This window comes from Nyctereutes procyonoides, unplaced genomic scaffold, assembly GCF_905146905.1.
Source record: "Nyctereutes procyonoides isolate TBG_1078 unplaced genomic scaffold, NYPRO_anot_genome, whole genome shotgun sequence".
Lineage (NCBI taxonomy): Eukaryota > Metazoa > Chordata > Mammalia > Carnivora > Canidae > Nyctereutes > Nyctereutes procyonoides.
In genome coordinates this window covers 67,948,977-67,973,042 of record NW_026575046.1, presented here as the reverse complement: position 1 = coordinate 67,973,042, position 24,066 = coordinate 67,948,977, and the positions used below count along the sequence as shown (strand labels likewise).

Below are 24,066 nucleotides of genomic sequence, written 5' to 3'. Positions count from 1 at the left end.
TAAGAGAACTTAAAGTAAATTTCAGCAGATTGATGAGAAAAATGGAGGAAAAAATGAATATGGAAACATGAAGTGGAGCCAGCCAAGAGACTAATACAGAAATGGACAGCCGCAAAAAAAAAAAAAAAAAAAAAAAAAAAAAAAAAAGAAAGAAAAGAAAAGAAAAAAAGAAAAAGAAAAAAGAAATGGACATCCTCACTTTGGCAGGTCCTGGGATTGACTCTGAGCTTCCCAGTGGCCAATGAGAAAGGGGAAACTAGATCATTCACACAGTTCAATACGGTGTCTGAAGACCGTAAAAGAGACTGATAACTCAGGAGAAACACACAAATCCTGGGTAGGATTTTTCTCTTCTCCATATATTTCCTCCTTGACTTTGTTATTCATTTTACTGAAGGGAAGCCCTTTTATGGAAAGGTGTTTCTGAATGTGACGAAGTCCCTAGCCCTTAGTAGAGGCTCACCCTCTCTGTCACCCACTGATCTAATAGAGAAGACCTAGTTCCTGGCCCAGAGAACTCATCTTGCAATAGGCCCATGTTTCTAAAACCAAAAGCGTCACATGAAGATAACAAACAAGATGAGTGCGCGCTGTGGTTAGGCTGTTTTGTAGTAACCCTTGTTTCCTCTCTTTTGCAATTTCAAGTTCAGTGGGACTGGATGTAAACATGAGTCATACAGGCCAGTTCTTAGTCTGATATACTTTAGTCTAGGCCCTAAGTTATCTGAATTTTCACTTCTAACCATTGAAGCAGCCTATTGAGCAGTGATGAGTAAAACTGTGTTGAGCACTTCCTCAGTGCAAGGCCCCCATACTGGCCCTGCTTTGGAACCCAGGCTTCCAGCACAGAGGCCAAGGAGGAGGGGCAGGTTTTCCAGGCTTTGGGAAGTCTGAAAAGTTGGAGAGGCCTGGGAACTTCTTGGAGGAGGTGGGGTGGGGAGGCTGAGACAGGACAAAGAGGAAAGGGGATGGGATGATGGGTGGTGGTAAGGGCTCAGGCTAGGATAGTCCAGTGGTGCTGAGTCACCAGGAGGAGCCCAGCCTGCTTGGAGTAAAGGTCCACGAAGGGGGAAAGAGGAAGAGAGAGAGGACGTCAGGATGTTCCAGGGGGTCAAGCCTGCTAGCGCTGTTCCTTGCTCCCCCATTGTCCACCCAGCAAGAGGAGAATCCATGCTTAGTCCTCATGTCAACGCCCTCAGGGGTCTTTCTGAAACAGTATGTTATTTGAGAATTTATAGATCTTTAAAAAGAAATCATCCCCACATGTGATCATCCCCATGTGTGAAATCATCCCTACGTGTGGCTGATGGTCAGCGTCAACATTTCTGTGGATGGAGATTATAGGGAAGTCTGTAGTGTGTAGTGTTGCTTGGAATCATGTAAAGACTACGACACTGGTGGCAGGAAAATTCTCTTTCCATCCTTTGGGGGAAAATAAGTATGGCTCTATTTTTGGCATCTTTGGAGGAACTCAAGGAGGTAAGTATCTTGACCGGTATATGTGCTGAAACATTTGGTTCTTCTTCAAGCCACTGGACTTGAAAGGAACTTCCCGGTTGGATGGGGAAGAGTGGGAAGTCAACGGGGTTAAGCAGGGGTGAGTGAGGGGGAGGGCTGGGCTGACAGCAGGGCTGCCATAGCTGGGCATGACTTATTCTTGTGGTATCTTCATGCTGCATGAAAGGACATGAAGAAGCAGGGAGGTTAAAAACCACTTGCCCAAGTCAGAGCACCAGACCCTGGCAGGAGTCCAGCCTGAAAAGTCAGGTGCCTGACCTGTCACCCTCCTTCGGAAAAAGCAGCGAGTGCAAGAGCAAGGGAAGGGCAGCCTGGAACAACTCAGCAGAGGAGCCCTGGGCCCTGTCCCCCGCCCCCGGGGACGGACGGCCCTGCGGCCCAGGCACCGACATTCTCAGCACCCCCCGCCCCCGGTGACTCCGAGGCGACGACCTGCACTGTCCACACCCGTCCTCCTGGGTCCGCCTGGGGAGGGCTGGAGGGTATCCAGAGGGAGCCTCGCTCCCAGAGCCGGGCTGCGACCGAGGACGGGCTCTGGAGGAGGAGGGAGCGGCCGGAGCCGAGGAGCTGTTCTTTCCGTGGAAACTTGTGTGAGAACTAGGACGTGCGCGGGGCAGTGTGTCACACGTGTTGCACAAGGTCGGGGAACTGGGGCCTCGCGGACTTCAGCTCCCGCCCGCGCCCCCGCCCTCTCGCTGCTGACGTCACCCGGGGCGGAGGGGGGGGGCGTCCGGAACCCGGGACCGCGCGCCCCGCCCCCGCCGCTGACGTCACCCGGAGCCGGGGACCGCGCGCCCCGCCCCGCCCCGCCCCGCCCGCGGACCCCCGGCTGCAGCAGGAGGGGCCGGCGCTCCCGCGGGACTTCCAGCCCTCTCCGGGGGCGCGGGGAGGGAGGTGGCTGGAGGGAAGCAAGGACGCTCAAATTTTGACTCGGTTTCAGGGAACTCGGTGGACTTCCCAGAGTTCATTGGTGAACCCTGGGGTCCGTGGGCCCCGCGGGCAGCCCTGCTGGTCGGTCCGGAAGCCTCCGTGGCGGTGCTGGCCGCGGGGCAACTTCTAGCGCAGGTGGTCCCTGGGCCCTTGAACTCTGGCTGGTCTAGATTCAGATGGGTTCTAAGTGCAAACCGCACCCCGGGTTTTGAAGACCGAGTATGAGAGAAGGAAAAGATCTCATTAGTAATTTGTATATTGATTAGATGTTAAAAGATATGTTGGCTGTTTGGGGCTAAATAGCATATTTTATTGAAATTTCTTTCACCTGTTTCTGCTTTTTAAAACTGTGGTTAGAGGGGTATCTGGGTGGCTCAGCCGGTTCAGCGGCTGTGTGTTGATCTCAGCTCAGGTCTTGATCTCAGGGTTGTGAGTTCAGGCCCTGGTTGGGCGCCCCGCCCAGCATGGAGCCTACTTTAAAAAAAAAATTAATAAAATTAAAATGTGGCTAGAACACTTAAAATGACATATGTGGCTGGCACGCTGTATCTATTGGATAGCGCTGCTCTGTGATGACATCCTGTTGGCAAGGACTCACCCCCTCTCCCCCTCATTCCCCGGGTGCTCCTCACAACTGTGGGTGCTTCACTGCAAGCTGGGCACTTCCTCTTTTTCAGGAAGTGGTTACTAGAATCTGCTGGGAAATCTGCAAGAACAGGCTGTAAGTTGTGTCTTCCCAAAACTAGACTGAAAGCTTGAGGCCAGGGACATGTCTGATGCTTCTGGGTCCCTCCAGAGACAGGCACCCAGCAAATGGAGTGCCACTTTTGAGATCAGAGTTCCAGGTAACACTGGTGTATTCGTTTCCTAGGGCAGCCCTAACAAAGCTCTGCAAACTGGGTGGCTAAAACAAATGTATTATTTCACAGTTCTGGAGACCTGAAGTAAAAAATCAGGTGTCAGTGGGGCTATGCAGCCCTTGAAGGCTCTCCGAGAGGATCCTTCTTTCCCTTTCCTTAACTTCTGGAAGTGGCCAGCAGTCTTTGGCTTGTAGATGCATCACTCTAATCGTTACCACTGTGAAAACGTGGCCTTCTCCTTCTGACCCACATCTTCCCTCTATGTCCAAAATTTCCTCTTCTTATAAGGACAATTGGAGTAGGGCTCATCTGAATCCAGTATGGCCTCATTTTTACTTGATGACATCTGCAAAAACCATATTTTCAAGCAAAATCTCATTCTGACGTTTCAGTGGATGTGAATTTGGGGGGAGGATACTATTCAACCCAGTGCAACTGGGGAGTATCTTTTGCTAGGAAAGGTATCTCCAAAGAATCTGGTTAGTCCTTGGGTAGTTTCCACAGCATCTCCTAAGCCAGGAAAGGGCAGAACAGAGTGCTTAGGGTGTGCCAGGCACTGGTCTAGACTCTAGGGACACAATGATGAATATGACACAGTTTTTGCCCCCATAGAACTCGCTTTCTAGTGATGGAAATAGACAATCAGTACATTGGTACACAATATAATGTCGGGTCGTGGTAAGCACTGCGTGTGGGGGGATAGAGAGGGCAGGTGGTAGAGGTGGTGGGCTATGTTTGATAGGAGAGGATGGGCAGGGAAGACAATTCTGAGAAAACACTTGAGAACAGAGGGAGTTACAGAAGCCTGTGGGCTCAGAGATTCGGGGCAGAGCTAAGAGCAAGCACAAGGCCCCCAAATTAGGACAGTGCTTGATGAGTTCAAAGTATGCAGGAAGGGCGCAAGTGACATGGGTCACCCACCCACCCAAGGTGCCAGGGCTCAGCCCAAGCAGAGAAGGCCTGGGCTGTCCCTCTGGAGCTCTGGCCTTGGGTGGGTGGGGTGGCAGTGGGGCGGGGCCTTCCAAGATTTCTAGCTCAAGGGTTTCACTTCCTCCAGCCCCCTTCCCTCCCTCATTGTTTGGCTGGGGGGAGGCTGGCTATCTGTGGCTATTGCCAAAGTGATCCAGTGCTGTTGTCCCAATAAGAACAGAGTTGGTTTTTTTCTTTACTACTTACTCTTGAAGCTCAAGGTCCTAAAATCCCTTCTTCCATGTCTTCTCGCTTCCTGCAGTGATAGGCTTGAGGCTTTTAACTCTGTCTCTCCAGAGTTTGAGGCTGGTTTCTGGTTTCCTCTGCAAGGGGGTAAGTCGCCCCAGGCTCCTGCCTAGGTGGGCTCTCCACCTGGCTCACTCCTTCCCCTCCTTTAAGTCTTCCCTCAGATGTCCGCTTCGCTTCTTGGGTGAGCTTCCCCAACTGCCTTATCTAAGAGGAATGCATTCCAACTGCCCGATGTCCTCTTCACTCTAGTTCACTTCCCCCAGGTAGCATGCCCTTAAGTTCTGAAGCATCACGTGCTGCTCAGGTCTTCCCAACCCCCACTCCCAGCCCAACTCCACAAGGGCAAAGATTTGTGCCTTTTCTGCCCTGAGATAGCCCAAGCACTTTAAATAGTGACTGGCACGTAGTAGGTACTCAAATATCTATAAACTGAAATGAATAAACAAGTGAATAGGTTGTAAAGAAGAATCTTAGATGGTAGAACTGGGAGAGTCCAGAATGATGGATTGCTCTTCTGTGTCGTTCCTGACACAGGACCTAAGATACAGAGAACATGGAGGAATTCTTTTTCTTTTTCTTTTTTTAAGATTTTATTTATTTATTTGAGAGAGAAAGAGAGCACTTGAATGGGGGTGAAGGGGCAGAGGGAGAGGGAGAAGAAGGTTCCCCAAGGAGCAGGGAGCCCAACGTGGGGCTCAATCCCAAGACCTGAGATCATGACCCGAACCGAAGGCAGATGCTTAACTGACTGAGACACCCAGGTGCTCCCAAAAAGGAATTCTTCAGATGACTTCTAGAGTGTGCCAGGCCTGGTGCCAGAAGCAGAGAGGCAGTGGGGAATAGAGCTGGGTGCAGAGCTGGGCAGGCAGTGTCCGTCCTTGCACAATTCCAGTGGGTGCCATTTTCATAGAACACAAAGCAAGTGGTGCCCCTTGAACAACTGTTCAAGGCAGCTGCCTAGGGGTGAGGTAGGTGGGGAGAGATTGTGCATGGACCAGGGTATGGAGCTGAAAGAGAGAGTGGATGCAACCCTGCAGGGTCTGTCAGTTCGGAGGGAGGGCCCAACCCAAGAAAGAGCATCAGGAGCCGAAGGTTGGGGGGAGTGCAGGTCTAGGATGGCCTCTGTGGTGTTGTCTATGCCCAACACAACACCTAGCCTGGGCTAGCACCCAGTAGGTCTTTAAAGACGGTGAGTGAGCAGCAATGCCCATACTCTAGTCATGGGAGCGGAGTTCAGGCTTGCTGTCGTGCCCATCTCTCTAACCCAGTGAGGCTCACTCCCCTGGTACTATTCTTCTAGCTGGTGGCTCTTCATCCTGGCTGCATGGTAGGATCTGGGGAATTAATAAAACAAGGCAAAACAGGATGCCAGGCATCTGAACCCCAAAGTTTATAGCAGCAATGTCCACAATAGTCAAACTATGGAAGGAGCCCAAATGTCCATCGACACATGAATGGATAAAGATGTGGGAGATATATATGTTTATATATGTATATATATATATATATATATATATATATATATATATATATATATATATAGACTACTACTCAACCACCAATAAGAATGACATCTTGCCATTTGCAGCAACAGGGATGGAACTAGAGGGTTTTATGCTAAGTGAAATAAATCAATCAGGGAAAGACAATTATATGATTTCACTCATATGTGGGATTTAGGAAACAAAACAGAGAATCATAGGGGAAGGGAGGGAAAAATAAAACAAGATGATATCAGAGAGCAGGAGAGAGACAAACCTTAAGAGACTCTTAATCCTAGGAAACAAGATGAGGTGTGCTGAAGTGGAGGGGGGTGGGGACAATCCCTGCAGGTAAGGGATAACTGGGTGATGGGCATTAAGGAGGGCACATGATGGAATGAGCACAGGGTGTTCTATGCCACTGATGAATCATTGAACTCTCCTTCTGAAACTAATAATATACTATGTGTTAATTAATTGAATTTCAATAAAATAAAATTAAAACAAAACAAAAACAGCATTCCAGGGCCCCAACCTCAGGGATTGCATTCTATTTTTTTTTTTAAGATTTTATTTATTTATTCATGAGAGACACAGAGAGAGAGGCAGAGACACAGGAAGAGGGAGAAGAAGCAGGCTCCTCACAGGGAACCCAATGCAGAACCCGATCCTGGGACTCTGGGATCACAACCAGAGCCAAAGGCAGATGCTCAACACTGAGCAACCCTGGGTGTCCCTGAGATTGCATTCTAGGTGGTCAGGCGTGGTCTGGGCTTCCAGCTCACCAGCTGTTCTACTATGCAGCCAGATTTGAGAACTGCTGCAAGGGGCTGAGAACCAGTGCTGTGGAAGGATCTGGACTGAGGATACTTAATCCTGAAGATACAAGATTAAATCTAAAGGAGTATGTAAATTTGGCCTGGGAATAAATTACACCTTAATTTCCACCAACCACTAACTGAAATTGAGCATTTTCTTCCGTTATTGATGTGGGTGTCAAACCACATTAATGTGAACAGTGACTCTGTATCCATAGAAATCACAGGCATGTTCATATTACTTTATGGTTGTTGTGTGTATCTTGAAATATCATTTAAGTTCACCCCCCCATCAAAATTAAGGGAAGTATTAGACTTGTTCTCACCTTTCCCCACCCCCTGCTCATGCTCTCTCTTGCTATCTCTCTCAAATACATAAATAAAATCTTTAAAAAAAAAAAGCATGAGTCACAATATCACAAATAGATATTTTGATTACTGGTATTCAATATGAGTGTTTTAATTGAAATTCTATGTATCTTTTATGTGTTTTTAAAAAGATTTTATTTACTTATTTGAGAGAGAGAGCATGAACAAGTTGGGGGTAGAGGGAGAGGGAGAAGCAGGCTCCCCGCTGAGCAGGAAGCCAGATGCAGGGCTCATCCTAGGACCCTGGGATCATGACCTGAGCTGAAGGCAGCCACTTAACCAACTAAGCCACCCAGGTGCCTCTCTTTCATGTATTTTAAAACACGATTCTGAGGAGGGCTCCTTGGACAGCCCTAGATGGCCAAAATGCTCCCCAACCCAGGTGAAGATGTATTTTAAGAGGAGGGTCCCTGCTGACCCCAAGAGAAGACAAATGGCATCTAGTAGAAATAGTAACTCCCTCTCTCACCTGTCTGGTCTGCAGACAAAGGTCACACGGTTTTTGGTTAGAGTTGTCTGGCCTCTGTTTGTGTTGAGAGCCTCCCGTGGCAGCCTGGGGGGCCCTTCTGTGTCTCTGGGACCGGGGGAGAGGACGGTGGGCTGGCACCTGCTAGCCACTGGCTCCTCGCTGCCTTCTGGCCCTTCTGTCCTGTCAGAGAAAGACACAGGAGCCCCGTGGATTTTTGTCGGTGCTCCCTTCTTCAATTAATCAGGCTCGCGGCACCCAAGCCTGACCCAGACACGCCCCAGCCCTGGCGGGGAAGCAGAGCTAGGACCTCCGAGGAAGAAGAGAATAACACCTTGGGAAGCTTTGGGGTTGGAGCTGGTATAGGTGCATAGAGCAAATCAGAAACAATTGGGTTCGTTTTAAATGAAGTTTCCACCACCTTCTCCCACCGGCTCGGCTTGTGGGCTTGTGGAGAGTGGGCTCTCCATAGGTTGCTCTGTGGGCTGAGTCTGGAGGATGCAGGGAAGGGGTGGGGAGCGGAGTCTGGGCCCACTTCCTGCACCGCTCAGCTCTCTCAGCTTTTGCCGGGAAGACGCCACTTCCAGGCAGCCTGGATGCAAAAGCCTTTGGCCTACATTCCTTTCAGATTTCAGCAAGGGTGAACACTCTGTGAGTCTCTGTGGTTTGGTTCTTGTTAAAATCCTGAATCTTCTCTCTGCTCCAAGAGGAAGGTCTTGGGTGGAGCAATGGCTGGGGTGTTAGCTGCCCAGCCCCTAACAGTGTCCTTGGGGTGCACGCCCCCAACCCCCCACCCGCAGATGTGCCCGCTGTGGAAGGCACATATTCTGGTGACCAGCTGGTGAGAGGTGACAGTGTCAGCCTGCAGAACTTGACCTCCTGGCTCAGCAGCCATGAACAAGACTTGTTAAGCAAAGGAATAGTAGTTGTGGGTGGCAGGAGACCCCGAGTGGGTTCTGGGCAGATGTCTGAGTGGGAAGTCACTGAGGTAAGAGCCTGCATAAATCTCTGACAAATGAAAAAAAAAAAAAAAACCTCTGAAAAATGGCAAACCCAGGAAATGGCCCCCATGGTGCCCAGAGCCAGAGAACAGTGTCCTCAGACATGAGGGTCAGGGAACGCTTTCAGACACTGGGGAAAGCCACAGACTCTTCTCTTCAGGAGAATGCATGTGTATCATTCAAATTCTGCGTGCCATTTCAGAGGTTCTCACCCCCGGGGTGGAAGCCCCGTGTTTAGGGGAGAAAAAAATCAAGCTAGAAATGTGCAGTGAATCCCCCAAGGCCCATCGCATGGCAGGTGGCAGAGCCAGGACCCCAGGTCCCTGCTGGCTTAGTCTGATGCCCTCTCCCCTCTGTGTCAGCATCAACCTTGGAGAGAAGGAAGTGGGATGGAGGGCAGGCCTTCTGGTTCCACATCTAACCAGGAGACCAAGTGGTAGAAATAAACACAGGATATCAATAGGCACCCAAGGTGAAGGCAGTGGAGGCCTTGAATCCTTCCCAGTTCTCATCCTCCCTCCCAATTCTTTTTTTTTTTTTTAAGATTTTATGTATTTATTCTTGAGAGATGCAGAGAGAGGCAAAGACATGGCAGAGGGAGAAGCAGTCTCTTTGAGGGGAGCCCAATTTGGGACTTAATCCCAGGACCTCAGGATCACGACCAAGCCCAAGGGAGCCACCCAGGTGTCCCCTCCCTCCTAACTCTTGATTGACTGTGAAAGAACAGGTTTTCTCCCTGAGACATAACCTAGGGAAGTCCCAGGATTTTTTTAGCCTCTTCTTTATCCAAGACCTTCCTCCTCAATCAGAGAAAAGGTTCAGGATTTTAACAAGAACCAAACTGCAGAGACGCACAGAGTGTTCACCCTTGCTGAAATCGAAAGGAAAGTAGGCCAAAGGCTTTTGCATCCAGGCTGCCTGGAAGTGGAGTCTTCCGGTCATGAGCTGAGCAGCCCCAGAAGTGGGCCTAGACTCCCCTCCCCAAATACCTCTTGGCAGTGGTGGAGAGCCTGCTGCTGGTGACCAAAGGAACCTACTGGAAATAAGTAGAGGATGACCTACAATCTCTCAACTGCCTCCACCTACAAACAGGGCGGAAATGTGGGGGGAATGTGCCTCTCATAAATCCCTCTGAGAGTCAGGGCAAACTCAAATCCCCAAAGAGATCAAGAGTGATTCAAGATGCAGGCATCTGAGGTTGGGGTTTGAGAGAGCTATGCCCACAGGCCCTGAGTCATCTGAGTCAGGGTGCATTTCAGATATGCTATTTCTCCTCAGTTATTGATTCAGAAAGTCTGGGGGCAAAGCCTTGGGGTGTTGGTATGGGTAGGGCTTAGCGGTGCATGGATTCCAGAGTCCTCTCTTCAGGTTTCCTTTAATATCAGTTCAGTCTGGACCAGAGTATTCCTCTTCTCTGTTTTCTCTTTTCCTTCTCTTCTTTTTTATTGCCCAGCTCAAGGCACCACCAAAGGGAAGCCAATTCTCTTGTCCTGCCTCCAACCAATTTTTTATTTCATAGTCAAATTAGAGCAGGGGCACCAGGGTGACTCAGTGGTTGAGCGTCTGCCTTTGGCTCAAGTCATGATCCTGGGGTCCTGGAATCAAGTCCTGCATCTGGCTCCAGGGAGTCTGCTTCTCCCTCTGCCTATGTCTCCACCTCTCTCTGTGTGTCTCTCATGAATAAATAAAATCTTGAAAAAAAATTGATCAATTTGGGGCAAAATACAGATTAGTGAAGAGTCTGAGTGTATATTTGAAGAAGGGAATCTAGATAAGAATGGTTTATAATTAGCATGTGCCTTGACCAAACTGGGGTCTTAGAAGAGTTTGTTCTCTTAAGTTTTCTTAAATCTTTAAAGACCTCTCTACCACCCACTCCTGCCATCGCCCTCCCAGCACACACACTTGACCTCGTCTGCACAATTCATTCACTCTACCTCAGGGGTTTGCTAAGTAAACGTGAGTTTCAGGTACACCCCTACCAAAAAGAGAGTTCTCTGAGTCCAGAATTATATTTAGGAGTTCCTCCTGTGCAGAATTCTCTTGGTTTATAAGTGCTTCTGAATATAAAATGGACATGAAGCCGGGGCCACTGGGGCCTCTTTTGGATACCTGAAGAAGCTCAGGTACCACAATGAGACTTGCAGGGGCAATGACCCTCCCCACATGAGTGCTGCCTCTTGGAATGGCCATGGGAAAAAATGGGAAGCCACTTATAAAATAATATATATAAAGGGACACCTGAGTGGCTCTATCAGTTGAACATCTGATTCTTGGTTTCTGCTTGAGTGGTGATCTTGGGGTCGTGGGATCTGCCTGAGTCGGGCTCCATACTCATTGAGGAGTCTGCCTGGGATTCTCTCTCTCTCTCTCTCTCTCTCTCTGCCCCTCCTCTACTATCTCTCTTTCTCAAAATAAATGAATAAATAAAATCTTTTGAAAAATAATATATATATATATGCATTTTAAATGTGCATACACACACACATATATATATACACGCAAAACTTATATTTCTGGATCCTTGCTTATTGCAATAGACAAATTCTGTGACTGCTTTAGATTCAAATAAACAGCTCATCCTTAATGAAGCCCACTTGAAGAAAAGACATGCTTCAAAGGCAACATGTTATTATTCCTCACAAATTTCTGAAGATTAAATATGTGACAGGCACTGCTGATGTGTGGTCCACCTTTGTAGGACACCACGGAGTGGGAGGAATTTATTTATTTATTTTTTTTTAAATTTTTTTGTTTGTTTTATTTATTTATGATAGGCACACAGTGAGAGAGAGAGAGGCAGAGACACAGGCAGAGGGAGAAGCAGGCTCCATGCACCGGGAGCCCGATGTGGGATTCGATCCCGGGTCTCCAGGATCGCGCCCTGGGCCAAAGGCAGGCGCCAAACCGCTGCGCCACCCAGGGATCCCGAGGAATTTATTTTTATTTGTATTTTTTAGTTGGAGGAATTTTTAACTATGCTCTGTCATAACTCTTGTATAATGTATTAAAGCCAACCCAGGACACTTGTTAGGAAGAGTGTAGCTCAGGAGTTAAGAGTATTTCTCCAGCTGGTGGGCTGATGAGGAGGCCTGGCAGTTTGGGGATTACATAATCCCTGCTCTTGTGCATTTCTTAATAATTTCCCGGGTAGGTTTACATCAATACTTTCTGGTACCATTTTTACTTAATAAAAATAGCAAAAGAAGCATCTATGAGGTAAGGAGAGGAGAGAAAAAAAGAAGCCCAAACAGCAAATTCTGTTCCATTCTACCCAGTATACATGATAGTGATCAGAAGACATCTCTGAGAGCTCATTTTCCTTTTGACCTTGTGTACTTCCTGTACTTAGCTGCCTCTGCAGGGTGTGCTGCCCTGGCAGGGCTCTGGCTCCTGTGCAGCTCTGCCATGATGTGACTAGTGGCAACCACTCACTATGGGTTATCAACTGAGCCCCAACAAGGCACTTCTACAGCCCACTGCTGATCCCCCCACATGGCTCTGAGAAGCAGCTGCCCCTGGCTGCATTTCACAGATGAGGAAAGGGGGCCCAGAGGCTCTCAGCAAACTGCCCTAGGTCAGGTGGCTCAAGGGGGCAGAGCAGGGCTCATCACCAGGTCTGTGTGGCTTCAGAGCCTGTGCTCTGAAGCCCCTACCACCCACTCTGAGACTTTGCCTCCATTTGTTTTCTTGCCAGCATGTTTTAGCATTGCAGGAGTGAGACAGATTGGCTTCAAGGAGCTTATAATCTAGGTAGGGAGAAAAGAACAGAAAAAAAGCATTTCTTTCCTGTACAACAAGGAACCTGGTAGTCAAATGTTCTAACTGGAGCATCAAACCAGATGAGCCACACTGCAGGACGCTGGAACAGAGCATTGTGGGAATTCTGTTTGATTGCAGCCAGGACCATGTGGGGTGGGGGGTGGTGGTGCTGCAAATAGGAACAGTTGAAACAGCGCCAGTTTGAGGGACCAGGATTCATGTTCCCAAGTGATGGGTAAGGTGTAGAGAGTCTAACAGCAATGTCAACAGCTGGTACTTTTTTGGGGTTTACCAGCACCAGGTTTGAAGTGTTTTATAAGCTTTGATGTGCTGAATCCACCTGATACCCTCAGAGTAGATACTATTACTCTGTTTCCCACATGAGAAATGGAAGCATGGGGGCTTGGGATTTTGCCCAGTCTTCCAGCTGGCATGTGGGGTGCGGGGATTTAAGCCTGGGCTGGCTGGCTCCGAGCCCAGGCTCTTACTGCACAAAGGACTGGTTAAGTTGAGGTACATCCTCTCCCGGACTTCCCCATTGCACTGTCAAAACTGTAATTATCTGGTCACTGTGTTTTCCCCACTGGACTGTGTCTCCAAGAAGGCAGGGGTCATGTCTCTCTTGTTCTCAAATACCTCTAGTATCTCCAGCACCTAGACTAGTGACTGGCATCCAGAAAGCACCCAAAAGTTTTGAAGCATGGGTGAAATGCACCACAAGGAAGCAGAGGATTCCTTTGTAAGAGCAGCAACCCCACCCCGGTGCACCATTCATACCTGGTGATCATGAGTGAGTCATCTCACTTCCTCCCCACCTCAGCAACACAGAGGATGATAACAGAGGTGAAGCTTTACAAAACAGTCTGGTAGTTCCTCAAAATGTTCCACAACAGAGGTACTGTCTGACTCAGCAGTTCCACTCCTGGGTATATGCTGAAAAACAGAAATACAGTTGATGTCCACACAAACATTTGTACAGAATGCTCATAGCAGCACAACCGTAATAGCCAAAAAGTCGAAATGACTCAAATGTCCATCCTCGGATGGATGGATCAACAAAATGAGGTGCATCTATACAGGTGAATGTTATTCAGCCACAAGTACATGCTACACCACGGGCAAACTTCAAAGACATTATATTAGGTAAAGAAGCCAGCCACAAGAGGCTCCTTATTGTATGTTTTTATTTATATGACATGTTCAGAATAGACACATCCATAGAGGCAGAAAGCAGATTTAGTGCTTGCTGGGGCCTGAGGTAGTGTGAGTGTGGATGGGGAGCACCTGCTAATGGGTTTAAGGCTCCTTTTTGGAGTGATGCAAATGTTCTGGAATTAGATAGTAGTGAATATGCTAAAAAAAAAAAAAAAAACAACTACTGAATTTAAAAGGGTGCATATCGTGGTATGGGCATTATATCTCAAAAGAAAAAGAAAACAATATACTAAGTTCTATTGTAAATTTAGGTTAGCTACGTATTTACATTTTTTAAGAAGATTTATTTATTTTAGAGAGAGGGAGACAATCTCAAGGAGACTCCCCACTCACTGAGCCTGGAGCCTGACCTTGGGTTCCATCCCCTGACCCTGAGATGGTGACCTGAGCTGAAACCAAGAGTTTGATGCCCAACCGACTGAGCCACCTAGGTCCCCCTTATTGACATTTTGTAGGAATTTAGGGGTCTGGGCATAGTCTTAAAAATTAGTTTGTTGGTTTTTTGTCTCTGATCTAGTTCAGGTGTCTATGCTAATAATGGGGGGTCTGGCATTTTCAGCTTTGCAGGCCTACTATGTGGGCACAGCAAAAGAGCTTGGACCTTGGACCAGCCAGCTCTGGACTTGCTCAGCCTCACTTTCCTGCCCTTTGCCTCCATCTCATCTGTTACCGTCCTTTTCCAAGCCCACTGTCATCCTACTGTCAGCCACTACTGCAACTGCCTCCTAAGTGCTTCATTCATCCTAGAAATAGTTCCAGAGCACCTGCTAGTGTCAGGTACTGTTCAGGTGCTGGGGAGTAGGAGGGAGCAGCACAGAACCCCTGCCCCCAGGAGCTGACATCTCGGCCGAGAGACAGCAATAAACCCATGAATACGCAGATGATTTCACGTGTGAGAAAATGATTATGTTGAAGACAACAGAGGAAAGTGGAGAGTGGTAGGTGGAGGAAGTACAATTTGCAGTTTGGAGGTGAGAGGATATTGCCTTCATCTGTGCAAAGATTGGCACAGGTGAGGGAGCGCACCCGTGGATATCTGGGGGCGAGGTGATCGGGAACAGGGAACAGCCACTGAGTGGCCTGGAATGGTCCTATTTGTAGAAAAGCAAGGAGGCCAGTGTGGCTGGGGGAGGAGGGGGAGGGAGGGAAGCGATGAGGTCAGAGGGAGAAGGGGAGGAGGACCCACTTAAAGGCCTCCGTTCTTGCCTCTCTGTGAAAACTTCCAGTGGCTTCCAGCTCCTGGCTATTAAGGCCGCCCTGCCTCTCAGACACCACTGCCTCCCACTCTCCCTGTTGCTGCTTTGCCAAACTCCTTCCTACCACAGGAGCTTTCCCATTGCTGCTCTCTCTGCCGGGAAAGCCCCTCCCCCTTCTTCTCCTGGCTAGCTTGTTCTTATCATTCTGGCCTAATCTCAAACATCACTTTTTGAGTGGTGTGAAGTAGCCTCCACTCCTTGATTATCCCATTACTCTCTATTCTCTCCTCATTTATGACTACTTAAAATGATCTTGCTTGTTTTACATACAAGTGGTCTGTCTCTACTCCTCCCAAAAGGAAACCCCTCCAGGTCAGGGGTCTCCTCTAGCCTGTTCACCCGGGTCTCCCTTGGACCATTCCTCAATAATTGTTAAATGAATGAGGGATTTGGTGACCTCATCTTCCTGGGAATTCCTCTGATTAAAGGGGTGGCTTCTGGGTGTCATCTTAGCACCCAAGCTTAGCACCTAAGAGGGATTTAACTCTTACTCCATCCAGACAACCTTTGTCCTGGGGGAAGATTAATTATACGGTGGGCTGGGGTGGGAGTATTCTTTCCTTCTATCTCTCTTTAAGGACAATGCTTTCTGTCTTCTACCTTCTATTCACTCTCAGGTACTTCCAAGATCATACATACTTTCCTCATCCTGTTCCCATTTCACCCGGCCCTGCTAAGAATTGGAGGGTTAGATGGACACTTCTAAAATCTGTGATTTCTGAGATTTGACCAGGTCAGGAATCATTTAGCCAAGGGAGTCCAGAGAATTCATGTTACAAATGGGGAAACTTAGGCCTACAGTAGGGAATGAATGAGAATTGGTGGCAGATCCCAGGGAGAAGTCATCAGACAGGGAGATGTAACCTGAGGGAGGGAGTTTCATTGAGATCCCTAAAATTACACAAATAATTTTATGGTCAGTCATTTTTCTCAGAAGAAAGTTCATCATTGTCTTAAGGGGTTTCTTTAATGGTCTTAGAAGTTAAGCACCCTTTAAGGGTCATGGACTCCTTTGAGAAAACCATAACTAAGCTCCTTGGGGTGTCTTGTTACTGTTCTAGTACATAGCAGTGCCAGACTCATAGCAGATGCCCCCAAACTATTGAATGAGCAAATGAATGAATGGATGAGGAGTGAATAGATTAATGGAGTGACAAATGAACCCATCTCCTCCATTTAATTTCAGTGCTCTTTTGACCAAGTCACAAATGGCAAGGAGTCAACCAACAAGGACCAAGGACCTTGGATGCCTAGCCTGACTGCCCCACCCCTCCAAGCTATCTCCCAGGCTGGCTGCGTGTTAGTGCTCTCCAGGTTGAGCAGACCTTGGGAAGCAATCTCTGAGTCCTCTGTTGGACCAGATTGTCAGCTGACCTGAAGATAGTCTTATTATATGTAAAACACTCAAGATTTCCCTGTCCTTGGAGATGCAGCTCAGGGCCGGGACACAGCCTGGGACAGGAGCCAGAGAGAGAGACAGAGAGAGAGAGCGAGAGAGAGAAAGAAAGAGAAAGAGAGATAGAGATGAGTTGCTGCTACAAGTCCAAACTTTTCCGCCTTTTCTGGGCATGGACTAGTGATTCTCCTTGGGTGGGGGTGGGGGTGGGGTTGGGGGTTTGGTTTGGGACACAGTAGGGTCTATTTCTTAAAAAATTCAAGCATGTTTTGTTTTAGACCTCAGTCACATTGGCCCAGAAATACCGAGACCAAGGATCTGGAATAACGAAGAAAGGAAAAGTTAGACCCAGAGCTGGGGAGACAGAGAGGAAGAGAGTGCACGGGGGCCTGGGGGCTGCCGACTTGGAGGTGTCACTGTCAGCACCCCTCTTCTGAGGAGAGCTTGGCGATGACTTTCATGGGGAGCTCTGAGATCTTCATGCGATTATTCAACAGCAACTAATGGGGAAGAGCACCAGATGTGGAATCTGGAAGCTTGGATCTGAGTCCTAGCTTGGCTACTTTAGAAGCTGAAAGGGCCCGATCTTGGCAGACAGAGCAGGGTTCAGACACTAGCTCTCTCTGCCTGCTGTAGCTCCTACCACCCTGTTAGCTCCTTCCCCTGGTATTTGGCAACATGTTCAGGGGGCGGGAAGGTCCCATTTTCCACTGGGTGGCCCGAGGGCAGTGCATGACTCGATTGCTTCTGGAGCGGATAGCTGTGTTTGTCTAACCTTAAGGCCTCCTGCCCGAGCTGGGGGCCTAGGAGAGTGAAGTGCTATCTCCCTTCCCCTGAAGTCTTCGGTCCTTCTCAAGCTTAGATCCCACTGATGCAGCTGGTTCATAAAGTGGACGGAGCAAAATGAGCATTCAATCTCAGACAGTCACAGAAATCCCTTCTAGCCTATTGCCAGAGGCTGGGGGTAGCCCTGGGGGAAGGGGGTTATGGTGGAGATGGAATATTGATGAGGGAGCAGGGCTGGCTGAGGACAAAGCACAGCTGATATCCCACAAACAATCCCATACCTCAGAGTGGGATATATGTGTCTTCGGGAAGTTTCCAATTGTCTTAATGCCTTGCCAGAGGGAAAAGCCATCTTTAATTTGACAATGGCAAGGCCTCCAGGATTTTGTAGGTCCTCCTTAGCATTTGAAAATCCTTTTGGGGGATGCCTGGGTGGCTCAGCAGTTGAACATCTGCCTTCAGCCCAGGGAATGATCCTGGAGTCCCAGGATCGAGTCTCACATCAGGTGCCCTGCATGAAGCCTGCGTCTCTCTCTGCCTATGTCCCTGCCTCTCTCTGTGTGTGTTTCTCATGAATAAATAAATAAAATCTTAAAAAAAATCCTTCTGGAATCTCCTTTTTGCTTACTTCCCCCAACTCCTGGGTATATAATCAGCCACTCCTCACAGGCCCAGGGCAGCAGCTCCTTCTGCCCACAGGTCCTGTCCCCGTGCTTTAATAAAACTACCATTTTGCACCAGACGTCTCGAGAATTCTTTCCTGGTTGTCGGCTCCAGACCCCACCTATATTCCAAAATTTCATCAATACCAGAGGATGATTCTTGTACTCCACTGAAGGCTTTCTGGAGTTTTTAACGCTCCCAGGTGATTACAATATGCAGCCAAGCTTGAAAACTAGGAGGCTGCAGTAAGGGAGATGGGGAGCCTGGGGTCCCGCAAGGACAGCTGTTTGACATAAATAACGGGGACTATACAGGATAAATAATGGGTACTATACTATACAGGAGGTGGTACGCCAAGGAGTAGCTGTGGAGCATGGAGCCGAGAACTCCTCCTCCCCCTCCCCCCCTCCCCCTCCTCCCCCTCCCCCTCCTCCCCCCCCCCTCCCCTCCGGGACGCTGTGCTGCTGTGGCCAAGGCACAGCCCTCCCAGAGGCTTAGCTCCTGGCTGGCATGAGGAGGGGCTTGGGCCCAAGCCTTGGTTAACATTAGAATCACTGGGGTGCTTATAAAAAAGACTCCAGAGGTGCCTAAATGGCTCAGTCAGTTAGCATCGGACTCTTATTTTTTTTTTTTAAGATTTTATTTATCCATTCATGAGAGACATACAGAGAGAGAGAGAGAGAGAGAGAGAGGCAGAGACACAGGCAGAAGGAGAAGCAGGCTCCATGCAGAGAGCCCGACTCAGGACTCAATTCCGGGTCTCCAGGATCAGGCCCTGAGCTGAAGGCAGTGCTAAACCACTGAGTCACCTGGGCTGCCCAGCATTGGACTCTTGATCTCAGCTCAGGTCTTGATCAGGGTCATGAGTTCAAGCCCTGGTTTAAGCTTCACACTGGGCATCGAACCTACTTAAAAACAAAACAAAACAAAACAAAACAAAACAAAAAAACCAGACTCCTGGAGCCTAATTCAGGTCTGCTGCTAGTTCTGGAATCCAGACCAAAATGCCTAGTGTACTTGGTATGTGGCCCTCTGCTGGTGGGGAGGGTCCTTCTGTCATCCCATCACCAGGCCGGACTGGGTCTGGATATGACTTGTCTCGGATCCCCTGTCTCACAAAGACTAGGAAAGGCTGAAGCTTCCAGAGAAGACTCCTTATTTGCTATTCCAGCCAGGCTGTCATTGTGGGATCTGTGCCTGCTTGTGAGGCGTTAGGGGCAAGGGAACTGCTCTTCACAATACAGCATGATCTTATGTGATAAGTGCTTTGCCAAACCTCCCAAAATTTGCCAAGCACTGGAGATGGGCCTTTGGAGCCAACCTTGGAGGGGGAGAACACGAGGAGTTCTCTTGTGCCAGAAGGGCAGAAGGGCAAATTTGACCAGTAACCATCTCTCCTCCCACCATTAGAGACACAACTGAAAGTCTTGAGAAAGGGAGAACCCCCAGGCACATAAACTGAACCCAAGGCTTCCTGGGGGCTGGGGTTTCCAGCTGGTCTGTGTACCTTTGGTTTTTCTTCTACATCAGTTTCTGGCAGCTAGAGTAGGGTGGGGACCAGAGAATGGGATTTTATGGGAAAGAGAGTGTTGGTGGGGTAGGGTAAATGAAAAGAAAGTTCTTAGAAAGCTTATTTCTAAGGAAAGAGTAGGAAGGAAAGTCAGTCAGTGGGGAAACCAAGCCATGGGTCACCTTCCAGGTTCCTTTTCCATCCCACCTGGAGTGAGAAGTGGAGAAGAGAAGAAAGGTCCACAGCCAGGCCAGACTGTGAAGCAGCCCCACATGCCAGACTCTCCCATGAGTAGGAGGGGGTCTGGGGTTTCCAGGATGGTCCACAGGGTTAGGGAGTTCCTTCTGAAATACATGTGGGATTTCCCTCTATTGCCAGTGAAATCCAAAGAATGGCCACTTAGAAACACAGCTTTGTGTGGAGGTGCTTTCAGCTCTGCTAGGGACCGAACCTTGGGAGCTGGGACTTCCTTGAACACTTCAGTCATTGTGAAAATGTAGAGCCTCTCAGGCTCTGGTTCCTTCTAGGGGGGCTTTTTAGCATGATGCACTTGGTATGTCCTTCAAGGGGTCTTTGCACTTTATTGAAACAGTTTGCTGGTGTTCCTTTAAGGACTTTAAGGGCCAATGCGACTTTGAGCTCTGTGAGGACCATGGCTGGCCTGTGGCTCCTTGGGCCCCGATGCTGTTGGCCCCGATGCTGTCAGCACATGACCTCGGATGGAGGACGTGCTCCACAGGCATTGCTAAGTCAGTGAACACTGCAACTCTAAAAACCCCACAAAAACATGAAAGTCCAACAGTAGGGGAATAGTTTGTAACTCTGGCACAGGTATCAGGATAGGATAGCACGTAGCCTTTTGGAAAGGCTAATGATGAAGACTAGGCAGGAATATACAAAAATTTAAATGGTGCAAAAATATTATCTGGTAAATGTATTGTGATTGCTTCTGCTGTAAAATATGGGTATGTTGTAGTAAGGAGTTGGAAGAAGAAGCAGATGGAAATGGTTGTGCTAAGGCAGTGAGATCATGGACAGTGACTGGCGAAGGTTTTTCTTAAACTTTGTTGCAACAGCATTATAGCATAAAAACCAAACCTTTGCGGTAGTGTTCATGATAGACATAACCAGGGTGTGGGTGGCTGAAAGTCCTTTACTTGTCTTGGCTAGACAGAGCTTCTCGAGGGCCTGGTTCGATTTGTTCATGCCTCACCCAGGGCCCCACACCTAGCACATAGCAGGTGCTCAATAAATACTTGTTCAACTAGTGGTTCAGTGGGCAGCTTGTAGCAGAGGTTGAGGTATTTTTCACAGGGGTCCGAAGTAATTTGATTCGAGAAGAAAAAGACTTGGGAAAAGAAACACATCTGATCCACAAACCACCAACCAAAGGGAAAGTTTAAGTACTGTAACCTCTTGGCTTGATTTCATGTAAATTTGTTCCTTTCAGCTAAAGTGGTTTAAGTGAAAAAAATTTATTTTTTTTTTATCTTTAGTTTTCTGTGAGTGTGAATAAAATCACAAAAAAAGAGGGAAGACCCCTTTGTCCACATGGGAACCCCATTCTAGGTTCAGAGTTCAGGGAGGGTGATAAAGGCCTCCCTTAGGGAGGAGTGGTTGCCTAATTGACTTCCCTCTTTGGTCTTCCATTCCACCTCCATCTTGCTTCAAGTATGCGCCTCTGTGGAACTGGCAGGTAGGGCATTCGCTGTCACCTTTCCCTTCCTGGGATCCCGGTGCCAGTGTCAAGGGGAGCCCTTTTGTCAGCACGTGGGACGACTTGACTTGTAAACAAAGAATGAGTATGGTGTTTTTGGCTTGGTTTGGCATTTGCTAAACTGGTAAAGGTCCTGCCTCAGAATATTCCCTTACTAAACCACACCCTGTCTGAAATCCAACCACTAACTAGTTCCTCCTTGAGGGTAAGGTTTTGAAGGCTCCCGATCTGGAAAAGAAGACTCTCTGAGACATTTCTCCAGTGGAAAAAGAACTACTAGGTGACTCAGCTCTGGGAAAATTAACCAACAGATCAAGCTGGGGGATATTGGACCTGGGAGCTGTGGGGCATCCCTATTGGGTGGAGCCAGTGGCACAGGCAGTGAAAAAATTCACCCAAGGCAGAGCAAAGGAGATAGTCATGATGTGCCCATAGCAAGGGATGCTCAGAGCAATTCTATCTTTTTTCTAGAGAGTCTACCTGGACTACTAATTGTAATTCCGCCTGGCCTCATGAACAGAGATGTGTGTGTCCTGGCTCCCTCCCCTTTACTCTCCCCTCAACGGAGCCCTGTGCCTTGGTTTTCACCGAGGGGATGTGGGGAGGGGATGGTAAGGCCAACCTAGCAGAAGTATGTGAGGATCTGACCTCACCATCATGGCCTCCTGACACATTGTAGGTCCCTCCTCACCCAAGATCAAGGAAAATGGGTTTAAAATTCTCAGATTTTTTCCTGCCATTTTCGCATCCTGACTTCCCAGTTGTCCACCCTCTCCCCACAATTTCCCATCTTCAGCTCCCAGATCCAGTGTGCCTCCTTATAGCTTCTGCCTCAACTAAGACTACCCTTTCGGTCCCTATTCCAGCCCTCTGCCTCGGGGAAGTAATGTAGGCTTTTAAGGACTTCCAGTTATACCACACCCAATGGTGAGGGAGTTTATTTGCTGGGTGCTGACTGGGTGCTGACTTTATTCTTTGTTGTCATGTGCCAGCTCTTCACAAGGATACTTGTTTGATCCCCAGTGTTCCTAGGAGGTTGGTGCAATCATCATCTCATTTAATGATGATAAAACTGAGGCACGGATGGTTAACCAACACGCCTGACATCACAGCTAGGAAGTGGCGGGTTGGAACCCTCGAAGTCTCGGGCCAAGCCCTGACCCCCAACCACTCCATTTTTCTTGCTACTGTAAGACCCTAATATTTATTTATTTATTTTTAAAGATTTTACATATTTTTCTGTAAGAAAGAGTGAGCGAGCACACACAAGCAGGCGGGGAGGGGCAGAGGGAGAGAGAGAAGTGGACTCTCCACTGAGCAGGGAGCCTGGCTCCATCCCAGGACCCTGGGATCACAACCTGAACTGAAGACAGACACTTAACTGATTGGGCCACCCAGGCGCCCTGACCCTAATGTTTAGAATCCATAGGAATTGGGAAAGGAAACACCGACTTTGTCCTATGGATGATGGAGCTTTATTTGTTTGTTTTTAAAAAGTCAAAAGATTACTTTAAAGTTGGAAATCTTGAGACGTCTGGGTGGCTCAGTGGTTGAGCATCTGCCTTTGGCTCAAGGTGTGATCCCGGGGTCCTGGGATCGAGTCCTGCATGGGGTCCCTGCAGGAAGCCTGCTTCTACCCTCTGCCTATGTCTCTGCCTCTCTCTGTGTGTCTCTCATGAATAAATAAATAAAATCTAAAAAATAAATAAATAAGGTTGGAAGTCTCAAATTTCTCCTGGTTCTGTTCTAGCATTGCATCTCCTTCTAAGGAAGGCATTCTTCCTAAATTTCATTGAACTCTCTTATACTCAGAAAGAGACACATTCTCTTGCTCTGTAGAGATGGGAAACTGCTAATCACCTCGTTCTTTATGTGCTGGAAAATAGTCTTATGATGTCTCAAAATCTCTTGGAGCCAGTTCTCTGATGCAAAAAGGACCTGGCTCCTTCCCACCAGATTGGTTTCCAGTCCACATCCCTGAGAAACCTGCTCAGAGTTTTTCAGGCTCTCTCCTTCCTCAGAATTTTATTTTACCTTAATTTGTTATTTTCATTTTCTAGAACAGTTAGAAATGAAATAAAAGTGTAAAGAACTAGGGAAATAAAATAATCCCTAATATTATTTTAGGGAGTCAGAGGAGTCTTCTGACATTTTTATATGAATTAGACTTGACTTTGAACCTGAGGGAGGGCCTGCCTATATGCTTGGCACTGCAAGGGCCTGTGGCAGAGACCCAATCCTTGTCCTGATATTCTTACAGTCTACGCTGATGAACGTGGAGAACAGCTTTGGACATTTTCCATTTCAACCAGTATTTACTGAGCATCTGCTGTGACCAAGGATTCTTTTGCGTGCTTGGTGTACATCAGCAAACAAAAGATCCCTATCCTCGTGGAGCTTACAGCTTATGTTCTAGTGGGGAAGGCAGACAATGAGTTGATAAATTCTATAGAAGAAAGAAAAGGAAGTGGGCTGGGGTACAGGGTGTGGCAAGAGGCTGCAGTATGAAATGGGAGTCAGGATTAGCCTTCTTAAGGTCAGATTTGGGGTGCCTGGCTGGTTTAGTTAGTAGAGCATGTGATTCTTGATCTCAAGATCATAAGTTTAAGCCCCACATTGGGTGTAGAGTTTACTTAAAAAAAAAAAACCCAAAAAAACAGAGTTGAGTCAAGACTTGAAAAAAGACGAGGGATTTAGCCATGTGGGTATCTGAAAATAGAGTGTTTCAGGCAGCAGGAATAGTTAAAATCACAAATAAACAAAATCCAACACAAACATCAGGAAGGGGCCACCCGAAAGATAAGAAGTCTGAGAAAGGGCCAAGGGGAGGCAGGAGGGCTTGCATGCCTATGCTAATCACATGGTGGTGGCTCTGTTGGGTGGGGTGATTTATCCGACCCTGGGGACCAGGCTCTGCCCAAACCTCTGGACCAACAGAAATCAGCTCTGACCCAGGCTCTTTCATAACTGGGACATGGCCTTGTGTTGAGCTGTATACCCCTGGGGCCTTAGTGGCCTCATCTGCAAAAGAAGACAGCTAACATGTGACCACTCTTTGGTGTCCTGCCTCCTCATTCCCTGAGTGCCCTTTGTAGTACTA

The 24,066-nt window shown here is 48.1% G+C and overlaps 1 long non-coding RNA gene across 2 annotated transcripts in view; it reads right to left on the bottom strand.

Annotated features, from left to right (window-relative positions):
• Nucleotides 1-4,415: 4,415 nt before the first annotated feature.
• LOC129509900 (uncharacterized) overlaps nt 4,416-24,066 on the bottom strand; it is a 64,072-nt gene continuing 44,421 nt past the window's right edge. The window contains exons 3-5 of one of the 2 annotated variants that reach the window (XR_008664432.1): nt 13,201-13,356; nt 7,664-7,843; nt 6,616-6,883 (exon numbers count right to left, since the gene is read on the bottom strand). This is a non-coding gene — a long non-coding RNA (uncharacterized LOC129509900). Of the gene's footprint in view, nt 4,731-6,615; nt 6,884-7,663; nt 7,844-13,200; nt 13,357-24,066 lie in introns of those variants that run through there. The other variant, XR_008664433.1, reaches the window with a different exon arrangement.